General features: G+C 48.9%; 1 protein-coding gene across 1 annotated transcript in view; it reads right to left on the bottom strand.

Annotated features, from left to right (window-relative positions):
- The window catches only part of SPOCK1 (SPARC (osteonectin), cwcv and kazal like domains proteoglycan 1), an 831,544-nt gene that overhangs the window by 336,689 nt on the left and 470,389 nt on the right, over positions 1–24,466 (bottom strand). The window lies entirely within an intron of this gene.

Raw genomic sequence — 24,466 nt, 5'->3', positions numbered from 1 at the left:
TGCCCTCCCACCAAGTTCCAAAAGAGCCCCCTCCAGCTACCTTCTAAACTCCATGGCTTGACTTAGCTCCCCTTCCCCTGCTTTAGTAAAGGGATTGTCTTTAGGGATGCTCTGGTTTGATATTGGGATTCTCTGGTTTGACAATAAGCTTGCAAGGAAGTTAATGTCAAACCAGAGAATCCATCCCAAGCAAGGGGGAGAGCCATGGAGTTTAAAAGGTTTGAAAATGTTTTCTCCATAGGAAACAATGTAGAGTGGCTGGGGGCCGCTTTTTTCAGGGGCTCATAGAATTGGACCCCAATCTTCCTGAAACGTGACTAGTCTTTAGAGGACAGTCATGAGTAGGGTCCCTGCAAAGCTGGTGGAATTTCCTTTAAATTTCCTTTAAAAACCCTGCCTCCAGCCCCCTGGATAGCCCCCAGATAGTTTCTCCCCTAGAGAATAATGGGGAGTGGCTGAGGGACCTTCGTCAGGAGTCCACAGAATTAGACTCCGGGGCCCAGTCTTCCTGAAATTTGGGGTGGGGAGTCTTTGGGGGACTGTCAGGAGTAGGTTCCCTGAAAATTTGATGCAGATTGCTTAAAAATGCCCCCAAGGCCCCCTGAACATTTTTCTTTGTGGCGAATAATGGCCGGTTAAATCTGGGATATTCTAACCCGGATCAGAGAATCTGACCTGGATTTCAGGAATCTCAGGCTTTTTAAAAAATATGAAATCTGGATCCAGATAATCTGGATTTTTTTTTGGTGTACACCCCTAGTAGCTTCTTCTTAGGACAAGATGATTTTTATACAACTTGGAAACTGAAAGCAAATCCTTTTGCTTCAAAGAGTAATACACACCTCCAATTTCAGTTCCAAAAGAAATGTGCATCAGCTATCAGAAGTTTCATAAACATTGGCTCTAAACTCTTGTTCATACTTCTGTAAATGTATTATTTTTATAAGCTCTACTGTAATGCTATGCAAGCTACATATCTAACACTCTTTACTCCAGTGAATATATCACAGCTAGAATCCTGAAACACACGTCCACGGTATTGTTAGTAAGTAAATGATTTCTGGAGTGGAGTTTAATTTTATTGTCAATGTCAAGCCATTGGGATTGCTCAATTTATAAGTCCCTGATGGAAGAAAGTATATCTGAAGCAATTTCTCAGAAAGCTTGTTAATATAATAGCATAGGCAGCTGTTTAGAGCATTACCTGAATCAGAGGTAGTTCTTGTTGGTTTTTTAAAAAAAATAATACATATACAATGACAAAGGATCTCCAAGCTCTAGCTTGGGTCACTGATCCAAAGAGTCCTTCTGCAACAGCTCGCCCACTTTGCACTGAGATCTCTCAATTTTATTTCTGTCAGAAGCTTTAAGCACTGTGACAGAATCTGTTTATAACATATTTCTAACAAACATATCATCAGGCAGCTTGCCAGGCAAGTGTAGAGGCTCCTTGTGAAAAGCAGGGATGCAGAGGTCCCGGAAAATACAGAGATTGCTGCGTATTCTTTTGAGTGCTCACTGCCAGCTAAGTCAAGTGACTTACTTTGTAGATGCTTGAATCATTGACATCGAATGAGTCAAACATTGCTAGAGCAGCAAGCTGGATTTGGAATGTGAAGCTGTTCATGCATTCCTGAAACATCACAGAAGATGGGCTGAGGTAATTATCATTTTATCTTTTGCCCACAAGAATTTGAGGTGGGAGGAAATCGCCATTTCCTCTGTAAATCAGATCTTCCATTTTAGTGGTCCTAACCCTACATGGTTAAAGGATGTACTCCCAAATATTATACAGTCTTTCTGGGAGGGTGGGGGTGGGGAGGAGCTGAGTACTTTTTCATGCTTTGGCTAAATGTTGATGTATCATCATTTTATTTATTTAAATTATCTAGGAACATAATTCTAGATCACAGCTTATTATTATTCAATGGAAGTAACTCTTACAGAAATTAATGGGAAACATCCTAAGGTGAACCCAAGCCGGGTTCTCAGGTCAGATGGAGCTTGCCACAGAGTCCATCTGCCTAAAAAAATGGTTGCTGCCATCAAATTCCTTACACAGCAATGGCTCAGGGGTGGGAACCTGACTGTACTTGAGAGACAGCAAGTTATGTATGCCAGGATACATGCCATTATTGTGCTGATCGTAACTGTTTGCCAAAGCTATATTCTGTATACTGTATAGGTCATCTGAGAGTGTCTTAACTGCTAACATAAAATGCAGGATAGCCAGTGGGGCCTCTCCGTTATCTGTTGAAAATATGTACTTTCACTTTTACAGCAAGTGTCCTTGAAGGCGAGCTGCTAGCAGCAAATGTTGTATCTTTTCCCAGAGACTGGGATATTTTCACTTTATACTTCATTTAGTCTAAACTAATCAGTTCCCATGTAACTTTTTTGGGATTTTGTGCCAGAACATCAATGGACCCAAAGGGCGGGAAGTTTCCCTATAATTAGTAATGCCTTTGTTTGAATTGTCACTTCTGCCAATTGCTATCTTTGTGTATGGATCTCTAATAAAGTTGCTTCAACTGGAACACCTGTGTTTTAACTGTGGAGAACTTGAAGGGACCTAAGTGCCAGGGGCTGACAAGTAAGCTGAATCCCAACCAAAAGTTAACAAAGGTAGCATGGGCCAAACAGGCCTAGACACTGTCTTCAGATTGAAGCAATTGAACCAAAAACACAGCACATAGTTATAAAATGTAATTTTTTTATTAATAAGTGAATAATCTGACCCCTCCTAGCCAGTGGTGTCAGTTGCTTAAGCCACGGTCTGCCTTTGCTGCCCTGGTGGAGGAAGCAGCATGACACTCCCTCCCGGCCATCTAGAACTTGAGCAGGGGGGTGGGGGTGGGGCGGAACCAGGTACCTTAAAAGACAACTCCACCCTCCTGCTCCACAGTTCACCTCGTGCTCAGCAGAGGACAGTACATTCTTCTTCTCTCTCTAAGCCTCGCGGGGAAAGGTGGTAGCTGCGATGGCATTTGGATGGTGGTGGTCCCTGGTAGTTTGAAGGTGGTGGCAGCAGCAACGATACTCTTGGGTCCACACTGAGGGCCTTGTTTGGCACCAGCGGCAGTGGCTGCCTGAAGGCCAACAGCCCAGGGCCTGGTTTGGCTGGTGGTGGCTTTAAAGCCATCAGCCAGTGGTAGCGGCCTTCAGGTCAACAGTCCAGTGATTGGTTTGGCCAGCACCACCGATCTATACCCAGTAGTTGCACAGCAGCAATATGTGGAGGCCTGAGGGGATGAGGCTGGGGAGCTGTTTCTCCAGACCAACAGCATACCCCTCACCAAATACTAGATTTGGATGGTTACCGAGAGGGCGCTGTCCAGGTTGGATTTTGCAGGGGTCAAATTCAGCACCCACTCCTATAGGATTGGGGCAGCCTCCACGGCAGCAGCCATGGGATACTCAGGGTTAGTTACCCAGTGGGTAGGTTGGTGGAGGTCTGCAGTGTACTGATCCTATGTGCACCCCTTGGTGGTGTTGTGAATGCCTTTACTGACTCTGATTTATTTTCAGGTGCTGAGTTTCACCACAAGAGGCTGAGGATCCTCATCTTTGGGCACAGCATGGTGTTCTGGGCAGCCTGTCAAGCCAAGAGGACGTCAATTGGGTCCCAGCTTGGCTCTGCCATGGTCAAGTGGCAGGGCCAACGAAGCCTGTGATGGCTGGGGCTGCTGCCACTTTAGTTTGAGGGGAGGAGCAGTCCTCCACCTCTCATTTTGGTCATCAAACTCAGAGGTAATGACCTTGGCTTGGTGCAGGGCAAGGCCCTATCTATGCAGGCACACACAGACTTGCAGTTGAAAGGCAAGCAGTGGCCTGGTGTGCTGATTTTTTGGTCTGCAATGCTTCCACGTCACATGTGGCCGCAAGCTTGGGACCCAAGAGGAATTAAAAGGGCTAGGCATGAGGCCAATAGAACCCTACAGAAGTCATTATGGGAAGGGCTAGGGATTTATCTGCCCCATCTGCTCTCCACCCAAGACCTATCTGCAGTGATCAATGCAACAGCCACCACCAGATTGGACTACTGTAACTGACCAGGAAATTGCAACTTTTCCAGAACACGGTGGTGCATGTCTTCATGGGAATCTCGTTTAGGACACATATTCAACCTGTACTGTACCAGCTGCACTGGCTCCCGGTTGAATTCTGGGTCAAGTTCAAGGTGTTGGTGTGAACATTTAAGGCCCTTAATGGACTGGAACCTGCATATCTTCGGGACGGTCTCTCCCTGTATGTTCCCCAGAGGGCGTTACACTCTGCAGATCAACATCTGCCGGTGGTCCCTGGCTCACCAGGGACTCTGGCCTCAACCAGGGCCAGAGCGTTTTCAGCTCTGGCTCCGGCCTGGTGGAACACTCTCCCAGTTGAGACCTGGACCCTGTGGGACTTATTACAGCCTGTAAAATAGAGATGTTCTGCCAGGCTTATGACAGTGGTTGCGGAGCTGGCGAACTATCCCGATGGTCCCTTGCCTGTTTTGCTTTGTTCCCCTCCACTTTTAAAGATATCTGTTGATTTTATTCTTATGATTTTAACTATTTATTGTGTTTTAAATTGTGGTTTTTATGATGTTGTGATGCACCCTAAGCCCACTTTCGGGGAGGATGGGATATAAATCCAATAAAATAAATAAATGAAGAAATAAATGAAGAGATTAATGAATGAATAAATAAATAGTTAACATCTGAAATTATATGAGTCTTGGATTCGGTTTTGTTTTCTCAGCCATGCCGGACGCTCCTCTCGGCTGGTCCGGGAGGAAACGACCGGGCACCCTGACCGGGTGGCTGATCTATAAGGATTAGCCCCCAGGACTCCCAGGGAGGGAGCCAGGGTCCAGGACGCGGCGGGAAGAACTCCCCGAAATTAATGCGGGGGGGAATTGCCCGTTTGTCCCTATGGAGGCCAGCAGACGTGCGCAGCGCCTCGAGTGCCGCCGGGCAACGAGAAACAGCAAATAAAAGAAACAGGCGGAAGCCCGTAAACAAGCGAATCCCTTCTGTTCTACAAGCGTTTGTGAAGGAGAGGTTGATCTGAAGAAGACTCGTTCTTCCCCTTCGTTGAGTTCCAGAATTTTGTTGGCGCCCCCCCCCCCCAAAATGGCAGCAAAGAAGCAAAGTCCCGCTCTCGGTAAGTCAATCTCGGCTACCTTGAAGGGGGAGTCGCTCGAAGAGTTGGTGCGCAGGGCGGTGGTGGAAGCCATAAAACCCTTTGTTGACAAGCTGAACGAAACTGATCAAAGGGTGGGCTTAATTGAAAGCGAAGTGAAAACCATTAAGGCAGCAGCGGGGGGGGGCAGAGAAGTCTGCTCTGGAAAGTGCGTCACTTGTGAAGGCTACAAAAAAGGAGCTGAAGCTGGTTGAGAACCAGCTGATCGGGCTACAGATGGAACGAACGCAGACAATTTTGCGTCTCCAAAACGTGAAAGAGGAGGAAAAAGAGGATCTGTGGGAGGTGGTCTTGGAACTATTGGCGATACCCGCAAGGACGACTAAAGAAGAGGTTAAAAGCGCCATTTTGGAGGTCCGTCGGGCTTCTTCAAAATATGCAACAAAGCGACAGTTGCCTCGTGAGATCATTATTGACTTTTCATCTAAAAAGATTCGGGACACCATCCTATATAACTCATACAATGCGGATTTGGACTTTATGGGTTTGAAAGTCAAGATTTTGAAGGACGTCCCATTTCTAGTCCGGAAACGGCGTTTTAAATATAAAAAGTTTGCAGCTCTTCTGAGGGACCATGGAATAAAGTACAAATGGTTATTCCCGGAAGGAATATGGTTCAGATATAAAGATCAGGCCTATAAGATATTATCAGAAGATCAACTAAAGGATTTTGAGAATAAAAACCCAGAACTCTGCTGCACCGAGAACGAAGAAAAGGAGGAGCCGGAGGGGGGGGAGGAGGAGGAGAGCACTGCAACAGCAGTTGCACAGAGAGAACTGCGTCCGGGACCTAGAAGGGGGAGGAAAGTTTAATCAGAATTTGAAATGTTTATTCTCTGTATGATTAACCACTCCATCATTATCCTATGGAGCTATTTTTGTATTATGACAGTATGAAGGGAAACATTGAAGTGTAGTGTTTAGTGTTTGTAGTTCATTCCCCCCCCCTTTTTCTTTTTTTCTTTTTCCACCCCCCTTTGTCCCTTCCCTCTCCCCTTTCCTTGTGATAGTCTTGTGTAGTGCTGTGTAGTGTTTTGTAGTTATGAAAAATAAAAAAAATTATAAAAAAAAATGAAATTATATGAGTCTTATTTCATAAATGATGGAGACCTGCACAAAATATTTAGTATACTGACCATTGTCAAATGAACTGTGGTATTTTTGAGAGGCCAATCTATGTATTTAATATGAAATATTTCAAATTTATAATACATTTTACAACTGACTTTGTAATACCATCTGTCAAAAGGCACATTTTGAAAGACTGCACATTTAATACTTTCCCTCCTAATATAGTTGGATGTTTGAAATTGAAGAAAGGCTTTAATAAAAACACTTTCCCATAAACATCAATTCCAATATTATAAAAACATGCATTTTATTACCACTAAAAGACTTTTCTGCTCTATGCATTTATGTCCTAGAGCTTTAACAGCAAAAAGCACAATGAATTTAGAATCTCCAGTCAGTAGGTCGTATAAATAAAGAATAATATAAACAACATTGGTCATTTGTTAACATTAAATAACCATGGCCGATTCCAGATGGGCACAAATAGAGCGAGTGCTTTCGCTTTTTCAGCGACCTCACTCATAAAAACCCGCAATTTCCCGTCCCGGCTTACGTGCGGTCCATGGCGCTCGGTTGCGCTCTATAAGTGGATGGTGTGAACGCAGTATTGCGGGTTTGCACACTTCTGGACGCTTCGTCGCCGCGGAGAGGCCCTCCCCTTTCCCTCCTTCCTTTGCCGGCCGGCTGGCAACAATATTCCCTTAATTTTTTTTTTTTAAACCGGGCGCCATTTGCGCAGTCGCACGTTTGCACACATCAAACTGCGCAAATGCGCACAAATGCACAAAAGTTGACGCTGCATATTCGCATACCTGCACGTTTGCGCATTTGCGCAAAACACGTAAAAAAATTTTTTAAAAAAAAAAACTGAAATGCGAACCAATGAAGGCCCCCAACATCAGTTGGCCGTGTGAACATCCGGAAGCAGGACAGCACGGCATGCTGCGAGACAAAGCGGATGGAGATGAAAGTGAAACGCGTGGCCGGTAAGCGATTATTTCTGCAGAAAAACCGCAATTTCTGGCCATCTGGAATCGGCCCATGTTTAGCTCAAACTATTTCAGATATGGATAAACATCAAAAATAAAGAATGGTGTTCAGGAAAATGTTAGAAAATTGGCAGCAATTGTATTGTAACCATATCTATCAACATATAAGAAAAAAAGGAAATATATTTTAGACAATATGTTAATAATACAATGCACCTTGGAATTATGGTTAGTTGGCAGAAATGTTAACAGGTTAAAAATGACATCTGACTGAGGTACAGAGTGAAACATCACCAATTACATATCTGTGTTATTAAAGACAGTCTTGAAGGAACTACAGAAGTCAAAGGACTGGATCTAGTGGAAAATTTCCACTAATGGAAGGCGAATGATTTTTGCAGATTCTCCCCTCCTGATTCTGCCTCACTCTGTTCCTCTGCTGTTCAGGAGCAGCCTTGTGGGAGGCAATATTGGGCTACAACTGGCAAAGGAAGATGTTCCGTTTCATTGACAGAAACCCTATAAGCCCAGTTTTGCTCCTATAAATGTAATGTACTTACTATTCATTAGTACTATTTCTAAGATGCCTAATAGTATAAGGCTTCATACAAACTTGCTGTAGACTAATTACTGACCTATAAACTGTATGCAAGATCATTCCTGAGCAGCCAGCACATAGAAAACTGGAGTTGGGGGTTCAGAAAACTGTGGGAATTTAAAATGCACAGAACCTTCATGGTGATATCTGCCTTTATAACACTTCTTCATGCCAAAAACTGGCAGGTGTGATGGGTGAGGTTTATTTTAAAATGATTATTAATAATAATGCCTTCAAACCACATAGTAATGAAACATGAAGGCTGTTCAATGAAGCATTTATAAATTAAGAAAATGTCAGGGTTATTGCAGCATGAATAATCTTTTTTTTTCAGAGCACTAAAAGAATTTTAGCATATATTTACTAACGTAACCTTTTTATTGCTCTCTAATAGTGACATCAGTGGTACCCATTTAATTATAATTAATGATCTCTAATGTGGAATGGATTTTCCACATAAAAATAAGCAAATTCCTTCCTCGCCTCTAATAGTTTGTAGACATTATGATTAAAACAGACAAATGACAAAAGGAAAGGGGAATACCATACAATGATGTTCAAATCAGGAAACCAGATTTGTGGACTTCTCAGATAGAATTTAATATTTTACTTCTGGGCACCATGAGAATCCACTGGGTAATTTTTGTATAACAAATGATGAACCATTTTCTTTGCCACCCCAGTAGGAATGAAGAGACAGACGCGGGTATTTGGAACTAAGGGCCACTTTATTAATATAACAATTTTAACAAACTTAACTATTAACTGCGGCAAGGACCTACTAGCGGTACAGGTCAAGCCACGTGGTCTCACCTTGGACCTCCGCCTTGACCTGTCTGGGCGAGCCCCGAAGCCCCAGGCTTAAGCCATCCACCAGATGGCAGCTACCTGGACAGCCAGGCAAAATCGGTTCCCCCAACCAAGCTCCTACACCTCAGCCGTACAGCAGTGAGGTAGGACTTGTACACAGGGTTCACCAAGGCAGTCTGCCCCTGCAGCATGGCAGCCGTCCAAGCAGTACCATCCGCTTCTGGCAGACCCCTCTTCTCCATAATGGAGAAGCGCCAAGGGTGCTCACCGGCCCGCTCCCTATTCCCCAATTCTATCCTGCCAAGGGATTTAACTAATCGGCTCCCCTATGCCAATCACCTCAACCACAGTACTGGTGCAAGGTAGGCGAAAAAACCCCTGCACCCGAGCCAATTGGGTAACAAGAGGAAAAAAAATTCCTACCTGGCTCTGAAAACAGCAACCGGCTAATCCTACACCAATACTGGGAGAGGAGGGTGGGCCGAGCTCTTTTCCTGGCGACTGCTGCCAGGGAGGGAGCGGAGCAGCCTAATAACAGGCTAGCTCCGCCCCTAACAATCCCCGTATGCCCGGGGAAAAGCGCGCGATCTCTCCCTCCAGCCGCGGCAGCAAATTACGACCCCCTGCTGCACAGGCAGGCTGGCAGCAGAAAGGGTCGCTTTGCCACCCCAGTAGGAATGAAGAGACAGACGCGGGTATTTGGAACTAAGGGCCACTTTATTAATATAACAATTTTAACAAACTTAACTATTAACTGCGGCAAGGACCTACTAGCGGTACAGGTCAAGCCACGTGGTCTCACCTTGGACCTCCGCCTTGACCTGTCTGGGCGAGCCCCGAAGCCCCAGGCTTAAGCCATCCACCAGATGGCAGCTACCTGGACAGCCAGGCAAAATCGGTTCCCCCAACCAAGCTCCTACACCTCAGCCGTACAGCAGTGAGGTAGGACTTGTACACAGGGTTCACCAAGGCAGTCTGCCCCTGCAGCATGGCAGCCATCCAAGCAGTACCATCCGCTTCTGGCAGACCCCTCTTCTCCATAATGGAGAAGCGCCAAGGGTGCTCACCGGCCCGCTCCCTATTCCCCAATTCTATCCTGCCAACGCCAGGCCCAGCCTCTGCTTAGGCCGTGGCGCCCCACAGGTGGCTTAAGGCCAACCTGAGCCCTTGCCGCAAGTCGTCCAAAAAGATCTCATTGCCCCTTGTCGACAGGTGTACACCGTCACCTCGGTAAAGGTCGGCAAAAGTGGCCCTAATCCTGGGATGAGGCAAATAAATCCCCAACCCTTCCCCCAAAGCTTTCTGAACAGCCCTATTGGCTTTCATTCGAGCCCTCTCGATGGCAGGACGGTGCAATGCCTCCCGCCAAACACGGCGTGGCAACATGGCAGACCAGATAATAAGCACCCCAGGCCACCGCCTGGTAATGTACCGCAAATCCTGCCCGACTTGCCATGATAGAGCCCTGCCCTGCATGAGCCCCAAGTCATTCCCACCAAGGTGAATGACTAACACCTGAGGCGGAGGGGTGCTCCTCTGACTAAACAACAGCGGCAGCAGGCCAGGCCACCGAAGGCCACGACGGCCCTGCCATTCAACCTGCGCCCATTCGCTCAAACCCAACTGGGACCCGATCCGCGTCCTCCGTGCTTGATGGGCAGCCCAGAACACCATACTGTGCCCGCAGATCAAAATTCTTTGCTTCACGCGGCAGGACACAGCACCTAAGAAAAATTCAATTAGTAACTGCTTAAACATGGGAAAAAGGCCTAACATAGGCCCGATAAGCCGCAGAACGCCACCTGCCAACCCTCTGAATGGTAGAGGCCGAGTACCCCATCGCAGCTGCCGTTGAGGCCGCCCCAATCCTAAAGGAATGTGTCGCGAATTTAACCCCGCTGAAACCCAGCATGTCCAAGGCCCGTTGGGTGACCGCCCAAAACTGATAACGTGTTAAGGGGCGGCCATCCTCGTGCTGAAACAGCAGCCCGTCCCCCGTGCCTCTTATTCGAAGGAACCGGCGAAGAGCCCTCACCGGGCATAACTCTCCTTCAGCGCACGGCCCTAGCTTAATAACAGCCCCTCTGCGCCACTGATCCGTCTTGGATTGGTGTATTTTAATAATCACCACCTCACCATCTAACTGAACGTCACGCACCAAAAGTGCACGATGTGACCTATCCAAGTTAGACTGAGCAACCAACTCGCTGATGCGGAGGGCCCCAAAGAAAGCGGTCAGCGCGGCTGCATGAAACAGCCTAGCCTCGTACCGAGAACTGCAAACCTCAGTCCATGCCGCATAAAGACCCTTAAGCACCGATGGGGAAATAGGCTCCCTAGCATCCACTCGAGGCCCACTCTCTCTGGACCACCCCTCCAGCATCTTCCTGACGCGGAAATCCCCCGTGGCCTCCGGGAACCCCCGCGCCTTACTCACATAAGCTAGGGCAGCAAGCTGCCCCCGAATCGACTTGACTGCCAGGCCCCGCCTCTTCTGATGCACACAAAAATGCATCAAATGAGAAACCGGGATGGGCCAGCACTGCTGCAGGCCAAACATGTTTCTAAACCCAGTAAACTGTCCTACCGCTCTGCTGTAGGCTCTCCTGGTACTGGGGGCCACCGCAAGCCATATGGCCCGGAACGCCTCAGACTCCCAAGGTGCCATAATTCCTGCGGCATCTGCACTGGAAGGGGATCTGCCTCCGGGGCAAGCTGCCTGAACCGCTCCATCTGTAGGCGAGACAAAGCGTCCGCCACCTCATTATCCAACCCCGGAACGTGCCTGGCTTTAAACAATATGTTCCACCGGAGGCAAAGCAGGGTAAAGGCTCGAACCAGCCTCATAACCCTGGGGGATCGAGACGTCAATGAGTTAACCACCTGCACCACAGCCTGGTTGTCGCACCAGAAATGTACAGTATGGTTCGAAAACTCACGTCCCCACAGATATACGGCAACCAGGATAGGAAAAAAATTCCAAAAACGTAAGGTCCCTAACAATACCCAGCCTGTGCCACTCCTGGGGCCACTGACCAACACACCAATGCTTCCTAAAGTAGATACCCAGGCCCAAAGAACCAGAGGCATCGGACATAACTTGAAGTTCAGCTTCAAGTAATAAATCGTCCCGCCAAAAGGTGACCCCATTGAACCCATCTAGAAAGTCCACCCAGACCTGCAAGTCTTCCTGCATGCCCCTAGAAAGCCGCAAACGATGATGCGGAGCCCTCAATGATGACATAGCGTCACAGAGCCGCCTCAAAAACGGCCTGCCCGGAGCCACTGCCTTACAGGCGAAATTCAAGTGCCCAACCACTTGCTGAAGCTCAAGGAGTGAAACTTTATGCTTTCCCCTAAACTCCTGGAGCCTGGCCCTGAGGTCTTCCACTTTAGCCTGGGGAAGCCGGAAACACTGCCTAACTGTGTCCAGCTCTATTCCCAAAAACGTGAGGACCTGAGACGGACCTTCCGTCTTCTCCTGTGCCAATGGCACCCCAAGCTCGTTGGCCAACCCAACAAAGGTGTCCAAAAGTCGGGCGCACTGCCCAGATCCCACAGGCCCACAAAACAAAAAATCATCCAAATAGTGCGCCGTGTCGCAACAATGCGCACGGCGCCGCACCTCCCACTCAAGAAAGGAGCTAAAGGTCTCAAAGGCAGAACAAGAAATGGAACAGCCCATCGGAAGAGCCCGATCCATAAAAAACTGACCCTCAAAAGCAAACCCAAGCAACTCGAAATCCTCCGGGTGGACTGGGAGCAGTCTAAACGCAGACTTAATGTCGCATTTAGACAGCTCAGCTCCCATCCCACACCTGCGCACAACTTTAACCGCCTGATCAAATGACGTATATTTCACAGAGCAGAGATGCTCAGGAATGGCATCATTGACTGAGCTGCCCCTAGGGAACGACAGATGATGAATTAAACGGAATTCACCGTCAGTCTTCTTGGGAACTACCCCCAAAGGGGACACCCTCAAATTAGGTACCGGTGGAGCATCAAAGGGGCCCAACACCCTCCCCTCGTCACACTCCTTCCGAATCTTAGCCCTAACAATATGTTCCTTGCCTACAACTGAACGTAAATTGTCTGAATGAAATGGGGAACGGGGTCCCACCACCGGGATCCGAAAACCATAGGTAAAACCCTGTAACAAGTATTGGGCCTCCCGAGCCCTGGGGTAAGCCCGCAGCAATCGCTCAAGGACCCTCAGTCTTACCGGACTGGGGCCCTTTACTAACAGACTGCTGGCCACCGCCCCCGGGTCCACTAAACTTCTTGCCTCCCCCACCCTGATGGGCCTTGGGGCAGGCGGTATAAGAGTGTAGCCCCGAACAAGACGGGCACTCATGCCGGAATCTACAGGGCTTGCGGCTGCAACCGCCTTTAAAGGCAAACTCCCAGCAGAGCAGCCGGGGTTGAACCTGCTGCCCCCGCGTTGCCGCGGGTACTGGGAGCTGAGGAGGAGCGCTGAACAATGTGGCCGCTGTCTGACCGGTCACCAACACTAGGCTTCGCAGGGGACATCACCGAGAGCCACAGCTGCTGATGAATACGATCCCAAGGAAGGGTCGGGTTCATCGCAGCCCTCATACGGAATTCCTCGTCATACTGCATCCATGCAGCTCCGAGGAAACCCGTGTAGCCCTTGTAGATAATGTCCAGGTACTGGAACAACGGTGCAGCCCTATGAGGCTGCGCCCGTGCCAGCACCCCCGCATAAACCAAAAAGCCGGGGAGCCAGTTGCCCCAGGTTCTGTCTACTTTTCTACGTTTAAGCCGCTCCTTATCACGGTCATCAAGATCGTCTTTGTCCTTTTTCTCCAGCTCCCTGAAGAGAAGGGAAAAGACGTCCACATATTCGCCCTTCAAGATTTTATCCCGAGTGGCCTGCGTTAAGTGATCGCCCAGGGGCAGGGCTACATCCCCAAAAGGCAAGGCACCAAATGGTACATTGCCATATGCCAAAGCCGAATAAGGGTAAAATCCCCAATGACCCCCCATCATCCCAGGCCAGCCGACCGGCTGCCCAGGACCTGCTAAAGCAGGTGAAGCTGCTGAGGAGGGTGAAGCGGGCCCCCCAAAACCATGCCCAGGCCACGGAGACTGCGCAAATGAAGGCCAAACAGGAGCATACTGGGGGGGGACCCCCGCCCCAGCACCCTGATTGGCACCCATAGGTCCCTGAGTGTAAGGCCCCCAGGGCCAAGGGTACCCCGTAGGTGTGCCCTGTGTAGCTGCATCCTTACCAACTTGCTCCTCCGGCTCCACTGCCAATGCCACAGGTGTAGCAGCCACATCAGCTCCCTGCTCTACTTCCTCCGCAGCCATGCCAACCTCAGGAACAGCAGACATCTGAGAAGCGCTGGTCTCGCCCTTCGCCGCACCTTCCAAGGCAGATAATCGCATTAGAATGTCCCTATTCACAGCGTCCCTGGACGCCAAGCGGCGAATACGCTTCCCACCCCCGCTTCTCCCCACAGCGGAAGAAAATCCCCTTGCACCCTCGAGGGCCTGAAGCCGCCGCAGAATGTCCTGTTGACCCGACTCCTCTCCCTCATCATCTGATGAGGAAATGGCTGGGGTAGGCCTCTTCGGGGCAGGACGCTTGGAGCGCTGCTTGCCCTTAGAAGGGCCGCTCCCTTTCTTAGGAGGCATGTCCACCCAACCGGGTAAATGCTAGTGCCTGCCAAAACCCTGCAACTGCCAAGCGAAGCAAGGCCAGCCACCAATATAAGACCCCTTATCAATTAACACTACCACCCGGTAAGGGCAACGTGAGGGGGGGGGGAGGGCAGAACCTACACAAAATGGCCTCCGGCAGAACAAAATGGCCACCGGGATTCGACACAATGCCCTCCACCCAGCCTAGCCTGTCGGTAGCAAAGCCCACAAATAAGCAGTGGAAGGCCAATGCCACCCAAACACCACCACCTCAACCCCACAGGGCCCCGCCCAGTAAGCAGGCCTAATAACTAGGCAGAAGTGCCTCAAATTCCCCCCCAACGACCCCCTCCAAATGGCCCGCAGGACTGGTCTCAAAAGGGGGGGGGGTGCAGCGAGCGCAGTGCCGCGAGGCGAAGCCCACGCCAGGCAACGAGGCGAAGCCCACGCCAGGCCAAAAGCCACCACCCCGACAGGGGGGGGGCGGAATAAGGCACAGCCTCCCAGCGCCTGCTGCGCGACCGGGGGGGGGGGGCGCTAGGCCGATGCCGCCGCCGAGACTCCGCTGCCAGCGGCCACCGCCGCAGGGGAAAGGGAGCTCCCCAAAGACGCCGCCCCAAACGAACGCTCCGCCGGAGACCACGCCGCCCGGAGCCGCCCCTGCAGCCGTCGCCGCCGATCCGCCGCTGAAAAGGCCGAGGCTGGAGCAGGAGAAAGCACCCTGCACCCCGAGCTCTTTTCCTGGCGACTGCTGCCAGGGAGGGAGCGGAGCAGCCTAATAACAGGCTAGCTCCGCCCCTAACAATCCCCGTATGCCCGGGGAAAAGCACGCGATCTCTCCCTCCAGCCGCGGCAGCAAATTACGACCCCCTGCTGCACAGGCAGGCTGGCAGCAGAAAGGGTCGCTTTATTAAGAAAATGGGTGAGAAAGGTAGCTAGGTAATAACATGGGCAAAGAGTAGAACATAGGCTTTTTGGAAGGATACATAGTTAAGCAGCCCAATGTTGATTTGTATTTCCAGAAGATATAAGATCTGTCTAGAATGTTTCAGGTTAAATTAGAAAGACAGTTAAGTGTAAAGGTGAGTAAAACTTTTCCTATCATTTTCCTGGAAATTGGAGCATTGTCAAAAGTGAAATTACTTTGTAGGCATTTTGTTACAAAAACAAACATAATTTTCCTGAGACTTTCTGATTTGTTTGTTAACTTCATTCCCATGCACTGTTCCCTTATCCATTTAAAGGCAGAGACCTTTCTTAAAACTAATTTTTTTCTGAAGTGCACATACATATAATACACACATTTTCTTCTTGTTAAAAATTCATTACTATTCTTGATGAAGTGGCTTTAATTGCACATGATTTCTCACTTAGTACTCTACCCACTGTTGCTTAACTAGCTCTTAATTCTAACCTCTAACTAACATAATGGAACTTACCACAGGCCACTGTCCAGATTTCTGAAGGGTATGCCACTTTACTGGCTATTCCTCAGCATTTCACAGGTTTGTCGTAAGTGTTCAGAGTTTCATTCAGAAGCAACAACTGTTAAATTCTGGGACATTTATCTACAGCTGTGAATATGCAGTTTTCCTTACAAAACCAGAAATTACAGATTTTCATTGCATCATGTTTTTCCAATATAAAAGGATATTTCCATTAGAAACTACGTGTCAAAACATCAATATGGTTCAAGTTTTTAAAGTCTTATAGAGAATCCGCAATCTTGTCTACTATATTATTTTGTCATGGACCAATACAGAGATAAGAAATAACTACATATATTCACAGCAAAGTTAATATACATGAAATGTAGTTGTTGTAAATTGATTGGATATGAATGTAAGCTCTGCTTTGTTTTATAAAGTTCTCAAGGGCACTTTTATTGAACAAAATTCTTGGAAAATAGGTCCAAATTGAACATACTAAACAGAAATTTTACTGCAATTTTCCCATCAGTGGGAGGAAGAACAAAATATTTCATATTTCTGGTTGGCTATTATTTCTGTCATAAAATTTGAAGCTCCAGTGCATAGTAATAAAATGCCTGGCCACCTTGTAAAATGACAAAACATACAGTGCTTTATCGAGCTTTCTACTTCTCCCTGTTGACTTGATACTTTTTTTACATGCCTGGTAATACTTGTTGACTTTATCTTCAAGGCAACTTTCTCATAGACATATAAAGAACAATTTTTCCTGAATTTATTTTAGATACAACTAGTGAGTACTAAAAGTATGATACCACATACCATATTACAAGGAATAACTTTACGAAAAGAAAAATCAGAACTTCTAAAATACTTTCCTTACAATTTACAGTGCTTTCTTCTTTTCAGAGAATGTGCACATTTCATATAAATTGGGATGACTGGTAGGATTTGGGATGTAAGAAAAATGTTCACTTAGGCTCAACCCAACTCAAGGCTTTTTCAATGGGATCTTTTGTGCTATGGAATGGATCAGCAAACACTGGATCAGCAAACACTGGATCAGCAAACTTAGCCCCTAGTTAAGTTTGAGCAAAAGTATATCTGCATCAGATTTCTATTGTCTGTTTTTTTATAATCTATTTTCCTCTCTTTTTCATTGTTGTCTATTATTTTGTACATTCCTTCACTATATTTTTGCCCTTTCTTTTTTGATTTGGAGTGCCATTTTGGTCCACTGCTGAATGTGTTCCCTGAAGAGTTCATACTGGGAGACCCATTATAAACTGCAATAGTATTGCTGCAAATGTTGGCCGTCTATGCCTTTGTTAAGTCGATGGCTTAGCAAGATTGGTAGATGTTTCCTCAATGGATGCTGTTCAGAGGCAGCTTGCTGATGAGACTGTTGTGTATCTATGGGAACTTGGAGGATATGATCTGTCCCGGTTGAAGGGAAGAGGAAGATGAATGTGTTAGAAAAGAAAGAGCAATACATGTAACAGCTCATTCAAACAAAGCCAATCAGGTAATACCAAGTAATTAAAAAAATTAAAATAAATGGACTGTTTTCAGAGGGGGCTGGGAGGGAAAGAAGATTCAGAAACAGATTTTTGGTGGGGACGACACATCTCTACACTGATACCCGGTGTATTTTTAAAGTGATTTATATTAAGAGATTAACATTTCTTCTTTTAGTCTTCTGGAGGGAACAAAAAAAAAAGCAATTCAGGAGAATGCCCTCTCTTTGAAACAAGAACTTTTTAAATAATATACTTCACTGGAAAAAAAATTAACTGATTAAAAATACAGATGTCTTAAACCAGGCAGCATTCTAAAAGTTTTTTTAAAGCATAAAACAATTATCTCACTAGTGAAGAAAAATCATTCAAATTTATATTTTTTGAAAACACACACACGAAGTTCTCTTTTACTGAATCAGGCCACAGGTCCATCAAGGTCAGTATTGTCTACTCAGACTGGCGGCAGCTCTCCTCTGTCTCCAACTGGGGTGTTTTGCATCACTTACCACCTGATCATTCTAATTGGAAATGCCAGGGATTGAACTCAAGATCTTATGCATGCAAACCAGAGACTCTTCCACTTAGCCACAACGCTTCAGGGAGGGATACAGTAGGGAAGGATAAACCTCAGGGAACGATAAAGCTCCTCAAATGCTGAAGAACTCTAAAGAAATCGCAAGTGTACAGGGTTGTGCATTGCTAAGTAGGATGGCTAGGAAGGAAGTAGAATATGAAAACTCTGGAACTTCCTCTCCAGGAAGATTTGTCTGTCTCCAAGCCGTTTCGGTATTCGTGATTCAGTAATCGTTTCAGTATTTCAGCTTGTTTCGGTAATGCATTTCAATGGGGGAAAAGCCTCCCCCAGGCTTCCCTGAAGCCTGGGGGAGGCATTTTTCCCACCGAATCAAGCCAAACTTGGTGGGGACCTTCCTCTAACTCCTCTCTAACAACTCCCCAAGTTTCAGACAGATTGGACTTTTGGGGGCCATGTTATGCCCCCCCCAAACCAGGTTCCCCTGTCCTCGCCTAAAAAGGGAAAGGTTTTTGCTTGCTGCTGCTAATCTCTTATTTTGTGCTTGCTGCTGCTGATCTTCATTATTTCCTATGGGGAAAAAATGAAGAGGCAGGCTTGTCTTGCCAGGGGTGGCATTTTGCATGCAAAATGCCCCCAACCCTCAGGGGCCCTTCTCCCACCTTTCCTCCCACCCCCCACCAAGGCTCAGCCAGCTTCCACTTGGGGTGGGCCATTTCATGGCCTCCCAAAGTAGGTGCTCTCAGCCCCCAAAGTCCACCCCGTACAGCCCCACACATACCCCATCCCCCCCAGCTGCCACACACAGACCCAAATCCCCACATTAGCCCCTCACAGACCCAAATCCACCCCCAGTAGCCCCACACCCATAACCCCAGGAACAGGCTGGCCAGCCCTCTCCCTTTGTTCTCTATGCTGGGTACTTTCCCAGGGCAATTCTGCACAGCCCAGGGGTGCCACAATGGTGGGCACACTACTGAGTGCCAGATTGTCCCTGTGAAAGAGCACCTGAACTCCAGACACCCTCCCTCAAATTCCCCCACCACCTACAGAGATGGCTGGCCAGCCAGCCCCATTGTTCCCTATGATGGGAACCAACTGCACAACAAAGAATAAAACACGAATAACACAAAATAAAGTTTAAAAAAATTATTTTCTCACTTTCAAAGTACAAGTAGGCAAAGCATTATGACACATTACACCAGCAGTCCCCCACACAGAAAAATAACACAATTCACTTAACATCAGAGAATCACAAAAACACAATTGCTGTCAAAAACACTTTATTTCTTGAACAGCTTTAGGTTACACAGCAGGGGGGCACACCAAAGGGCATGGCAGCAGTATCTTACACAAAAATAACACAACTCACTTCACATTAAAGAATAATCCAAAAAAATTCCTGTCAAAAGCACTTTATTTCTTTAAGTGCTTTAGGTTACACAGTAGGAAGGCACAACAGGGCGTAAAAGCAGTCTACTACACAAAAATAACACAACTCACTTCACATCAGAGAATCACCCAAACACAATTGCTGTCAAAAACGGTGAAGTGGGTTGTATTATTTTGTGTAGTACACTGCTTTCATGCCCTGTTGTGCCCTCCTACTGTGTAACCTAAAGCAGTTAAAGAAATAAAGTGTTTTTGAAAGCAACTGTGTTTCGGTAATCGCTGTTTTGGTATTACCGAAACGTTTCAGTAATCATGAAACATTTCGGTAATGCTGAAACAAACCGAAACAGGTATGTTTCGGGTTTTTTTCGGTAATCTGATTACCGAATTGCACACCCCTAGTGAAGACATTTTTGTTTTGTTTGGCATACCCCAGCAAATTCTTATTTGTCTCCACCCAGGTTTGTGTCTCTGTGTTTTTATATGTTTAAATTGTATTTGTATGTATGTTTTAACTGTATATATTTTATTTTAATGTTTTAAATATTTTAATATTTCTTGTTTCCCACCTCGGGGACCCTATTTTGATTGGAACGATAGCATATGAATGTTTTCAAGAAAGAAAGAAAGAAAGAAAGAAACATCAGCATTTGCTTATTTTTTCATCTTGCCAAACCAGAATGTTCACTTTTTTCTAAACATCAAAATGTCAAATTATGTGGTTTACCTAAAGCACCAACTCCAAACCCAAACACACTAGGGTTTTTTGTGGTGGTACTCATCAATACTGAGTACCAGCACCTTTGTTAGAGGCTAGTCTACTAAGTCTTGAAGGGGGAATGGGTGGAAATTGCTACAACTTGAGTTATGAGTAGACACGGGCATGAACAGAAAAAAAATGAACATGGTGTTCATTGTTTGTTGCCATCCATGAACAACGAACAATGAACATTGAAAAACATGACCTGTTCACAAACATGTTCATTGTTCATTGTGCATGGGGGCCAGCAGCCCCTCCTCCAGCCATCAAGATCCCTACCACACCACTCCTAGAAACCCTACTTGAGCAGGCAGCAGGAAATGTACCAATAATAAATAATAGCTTGGCCCCAGAGCTTGGCAGCAGCCCTGGAACCTGATGGGGTAGGTCCCTACCGCACCACTTCCAGAAACCTTACCTGAGCAGGCAGCAGGAAAGGTACCAGTAATAAATAATACCTTGGCCCAGAGCCTGGCAGCAGCCCTGGAAGTTGAAGAGGTCGATCCCTATCCCACCACACACAAAGAAAATTCAAGCTCCAATGCACTCTCCTTGTCTCTCTCTCAAAATGCCAACAGCAACTCTCTCCCCCTCACTGTCTGCAAAACCAGAGCTGGGAGCCCCCTCCCCCCTGCTCTTTGCTTCCTTGTAACAAATTTGGAGCTCCACACTTGAAAGGAAGACCTGCCAATCAAGCTAAATTGGGCTTAGATTGGGGTTTTCAGGGCAACAGCAGGAGTTCAGACAGAGTTCAGGCAGTCCCTGCCTGTGGTTGTCAAGGGAATTGATTGCAGGTGCCAGACTGTCTGGCTTGACGAACAGCAACGAACAGCAATGAGGCTTGGAACAACCACCTGTTCATTTAGAATAGAGCCTCACGAACAGCTTGTTCACGAACAGCTGACTGGGCTGTTCATGGTTTTTTTAAAGTTTGTATTTCTGTTCGTGCCCATCTCTAGTTATGAGTACTGGAAACTCTTTTTTCTTTTACCCCGCCCCAAAACACCCCTGCATTATTTAGATTCTAAAATCAACATGGCAACAATAAAACTGCAGAGCTCTAAATATCAAAATGTAGCAGCACAAATACAAATCAATATGTCACGATCTATGAGGATTTTATTGTAATTTTTAGTGAACCAGGTTATTGAAAGCTAGAGACACCATGATCCTTGCTTGAAAATTGAGTTTACCCTGCCTGTAATGCCCATTTCTCTCAATTCAATCATATATTTTCTTCAGCTGTTGATATGTTCACAATTTACAATAAGCTATATTTTCAGTTTATATGCCGTTTTTTGCATCTGCATAGTCATTATCATACCTGCATGTGTGACATTCATCATCATACTTCACATCTGGCTGGTAACCACATTTAGTGCAAGCACACCAACATGCCGTTCCCCATACACAAAATACAGTGTTGAAACCCTGGACTTGTTCCTTTTGTCCGGGGTCTGGGTCCCAGCCCCCAGACTTGGTAGGAGGGAACAGCAGGTCAGCTGGGCTGACGGGCAAACAGAGGGGGCAGCCAGCAGACAGCAGGTCAACTGGTCAGCCAGCTGACAGCAGGTCAACCGGTCTGACTGGCAGGCAGAGGGGGCAGCTGGGGGACAGCAGGTCAACCCCTCCCACAGGCAAATGGAGCCAGAACCTGCTGGTGCCAGGGGCAAGGGGCAAAAGCCCAGGGCCTCAGGAGCCAGGGGGAGACAGAGAGAGGCCAGCGAGTCCCACTCCCCTAGGGAGGGAAAGGGGGCTAGGCAAGGCGGAAGGGGGCAAGGGCAGAGGGATTGGGAGCCCAGCAGTCACCCACCCAAAGACCTTACCTGAGGAGGAGAAGCAGCAGCAGCCCCAACAACCCAAAGCCACGCCCCAGCTAGAAAATAGTAGCCGGGCCCAGGAGTTGCCAAAAGCCAAGCCACTCCAGGTGGGGCTATTGGAGGCACTCTGCAGGAAGCCCTGGGCAACCAGCCAAGGAGCCGCAGCTGGACCCACCTTCAGCCATCAGCTCTGCCAGGGAGGCTGGGCTGCTAGCCAGGGGACTGCAGCTGGACATGCCTTCAGCAATCAGCCAAGGCAGGGAGGCTGGGCAGCCAGAGAACAAGGCACAGCTGGTGCTGGTCAGTGGGGCCAGATCAGCTACCCCAGCTGCAACTGCTTGGTGCAGCCCAAGGCCAGGCTGGAAGAGGGGTGGGGCAGTAGAAGGAAGCCCTATAAAAGCTGGCTGGGAAGAGCCCTGTGGTGGTGGGTGTGAGTGAGGAGTGATGATGTGGAGCGAGAGCAGTAAGATGCAAGGGTGGAGGTTTGGAGGAGAGTTCTGGAAGGAGGAGACGAAGGAGGACGCAGAGGGTAAGCAGGCCAGGTTGAGCAGGCCAGCGAGTGGACTGAGAGGGAGTCTGGGTGAGGTATACCGCCCCTCCTTCCACAGAGCAGGGTCCTGCAGAATCCCTGGCCCCCCTGTGACGTCAGGAGCAGACCGCCCAGTGCCACGCCCAGCGGCAGCAGCGGCAAGCCCTGACAAGTTGGTGGCCCGTACGGGGAGAGACGTTCCAATGCAGGCACCAGTCAAGGGGCGGCCCCCCAAGGCCGCCGCCCCAGCGGAGCTTGGACCGTGGCTGGAGGAACGCCAGGATAGGATGTGGGGAAAGCTGGAGGCAGCCTACCCAGCCGCTCCAGTGGAACTAGCACAGACAGCGGAGCTGCAGAGGCAAGCCGGTGTGCTCACTGAGGCCTTGCCAAGGGTTTGCGCCCTCGTTTGGGAAAATAACCCACTGCCTGGCAAGCAGGTGCAGAGTCTATGCGCCACCGTGAAGATAGGCCGGCTGATCCTACAAGCCCTGTTGGACTCTGGGAGTGCAGTCTCAGCAATTCGGCCCCAGCTCCTCCCAGCTGCCACCCCAGTGTACCGCTGGATCCCGGTGACGGATGTGATGGGCCGCACCCAGCCGTACCCTACGGCCCTAATCACGATAGAGTACCTAGGGGTCCGCCACCAAATGGAAGTTGCCCAGTTAGCTCACCTACCCGTACCAATACTGCTGGGAAGAGATGCCCCGGGGTTCTTCAGGCTCCTCCAGCAGGCAGCGAAGAAATTGGGAAGAGACACCCCAGGGACCGCCGGGTCTCGGCTGAAGGCGGCAGGGGAAGTGACAGACCCACAAGTTGCCATCGCTCTGCAAGTGGAGGAGGCCAACGACCCGGGAGAGGGTCCCTCCACCAGGCCAGGGGCAGAACCACGGACTGGAGGCCCAGCTGGAACCCTGGCAGACCGCCCATTCCGTGATGCCCAAGGGGCAGATGAGTCCTTGCAGCGCTTGCGAGAGACAGCCGCTCGTGAGGAGGAGCAAGTGCGGGATGAACGGAGGTTCCAACGGCTCCCTCGCATCGAGAAGCAAGGAGGGGTCTGGGTTCGCATAGCTCGTGCCCCAAATGGCCAGGGGGAGGTCCGCCAACTACTTGTGCCAGCAGCCTATCGGGCGGAAGTCCTCCGCACGGCCCATGAGCATGCTTGGGCCGGGCACCTGGGGCACCACAAGACCCTGAGGAAGGTTCTTGAGCAATTCTTCTGGCCCTCCGTGAATGCAGACGTGAAGGCCCACTGCCGCTCGTGTCCCACCTGCCAGCGGGTGGCAGCCCGCCGCCCGCCAAAGGCCCCCCTCTCCCCGCTGCCCGTCATGGAGACGCCCTTCCAACGCATCGCAATGGACTTCATCGGACCGCTGCCACGCACACCCCGGGGCCATCGCTTTGCCCTGGTGATTGTGGACTATGCCACGCGGTTCCCCGAGGTCATCCCGCTGAAGACCATGCAGACCCCGGGGATGGTACGGGCCCTGTCCAAGTTTTTCGCGATGGTGGGGCTGCCAGACGAAATTTTGACAGATCGGGGGGGCCCGTTCCGTTCCACAGCCATGCGTCAGCTCTGCCGGAATTTGGGGATCCGGCAGGTGTTCACCTCGGCTTACCACCCTCAAACAGACGGGTTGGCAGAGCGGCTGAACCAGACTGTCAAGGAGGCCCTGAAGAAGATGACGCGGGACAAGCCTCACCAGTGGGACTTGTACATCGACCCGCTCATGTTCGCCCTCCGGGAGACCACGCAGGCCTCCACTGGCTTCAGCCCATTCGAGCTGCTATATGGGCGCAAGCCAAGGGGGATGCTCTCCCGGCTGACGGAACGCTGGGGGCCCCGGGCCAGCAGCCCCGCGCCCCCCATACAGGAGTACGTGAGCCGGCTCCGTGACCGGGTGCAACAGTCCCAAGCGGAGGCAAATCGCAGACTGACTCGCACCCAGTCAAAGCAAAAGGCCGCCTATGACCGGGGTGCGCGGATGAGGACTTTCCAGGCCGGAGAGAAGGTCCTCGTGCACCACTCGGTGTTCCCAAGAGAGGAAGGGGACCCATGGAGGGGTCCCTACCAGATTCGAAGGGTGCTGGGCCCCACCACCTACGAAGTCCAGTGTGGGGTCGGCCGGCGTCGGCGGAAGACCCTGCATGTGAACCTCCT

This window comes from Eublepharis macularius, chromosome 4 (assembly GCF_028583425.1).
Source record: "Eublepharis macularius isolate TG4126 chromosome 4, MPM_Emac_v1.0, whole genome shotgun sequence".
Taxonomy (NCBI): domain Eukaryota; kingdom Metazoa; phylum Chordata; class Lepidosauria; order Squamata; family Eublepharidae; genus Eublepharis; species Eublepharis macularius.
Note: the sequence above shows the minus strand (reverse complement) of the source record. Positions and strands in the feature narration are given on the sequence as shown.